Below are 1,342 nucleotides of genomic sequence, written 5' to 3'. Positions count from 1 at the left end.
AGGATATCATACTTGGTAAAATGGAGGGTCAATGAAAATGGAAGACCCTCAAGGAAATGAATTGGCATAGTGGCAACAGCAACAGACACAAGCATAGCAATGATTGTGAGGTTGGCACGGGACTAGGCAGTGTTTTGTTCTGTTCGACATAAGGTTGCTATATGTCAGTACCAACTTAATGGCACTGAACAACAACAACTAACCCTGATGCCAGGTTCTTCTTCATGTAATCCAGCTTCTTAGATTATTTGTTTAGAATACAGAAAGCATAAATGTTGTGAAAGGATGCTTCCTGACCTATACCTCTCCTGATTTTAAACCGTTCTACGTACTCTTGTCCTGTTCTAATGACTGCCTCTTGGTCTATGTATAGGTTCCACGTGAGCACAATTAAATACTTGAAATATCCATTCTTTGCAATGTTATCCATAGTTATGACCACACAGACGATGCCTTTGCATAGTCAACACACACATCTGCCTGGTATTGTCTGCTTTTAGCCAAGGTCCATGGGGTAACAGCAATCATATTCCTCACTCTACAGTCTCTGCTGAATCTAGTTTGAATTTCTGGTAGTTACATATGGGAGAGCTGAGTTCTAATCTCGTCAAATGCAACTCATGTGCTGCCTCTTCCTGTCTGTCAGAAATCTTGTGAGTTGCTGTGATACTGAATGGGTATCAGCAGAGCTTTCAGCCAGATGGATGAGGAAGAAAGGCCTGGTAATCAATTTTTTAAAACAAGGGTGGGGAAGCCTTTTTGTCTGCAAAATTTTTAACAATATTCACAGACTATACAAAATTATCAACTTAAAAATTAGACTGCTATATTTGGTCATTTAGTTAATTTACCCTAACATGAGTCCTGGTATGGCACTGTGGGTTAATATGCAGAACTGCACAGTCAGTTGGATCCACAAAGTTGATGGTTCAAGCTTACCAGCTTCTCCTTGGGAACCCCTTACAGAACTGACTTGACAGCACTTAACAACAACAATATGAGTCTTGGAGTCCTGGTGTGGCTCTATGGGTTAGTATGCTGGCCTGCAAAGTTGCTTTGAATCACAAGATTGTTGGTTCAAGGTCACCAGCCGCTCCTTGGAAACTACAGGGTCATATGGGTCAGGACCTACTCAATGATACTTAACAACAAGAATCTGAATCCTGGTGTGGTGCTGCAGGTTAATGCACTGGACTGCAAAGTCATTTGAACCTCAAGGTTGGTGTTCACGCTCATGAGACACTCCTTGGAAACCCTACCCAGGGTCACTATGAGACAAAACTGACTCGGCAGCATTTCAACAACAACAACAATGCGATAGCTTCTTGAGTCCTGGTGTGGC

Source organism: Chrysochloris asiatica, unplaced genomic scaffold (genome assembly GCF_000296735.1).
Source record: "Chrysochloris asiatica unplaced genomic scaffold, ChrAsi1.0 scaffold00056, whole genome shotgun sequence".
NCBI lineage: Eukaryota > Metazoa > Chordata > Mammalia > Afrosoricida > Chrysochloridae > Chrysochloris > Chrysochloris asiatica.
This window is presented reverse-complemented; position numbering follows the sequence as displayed.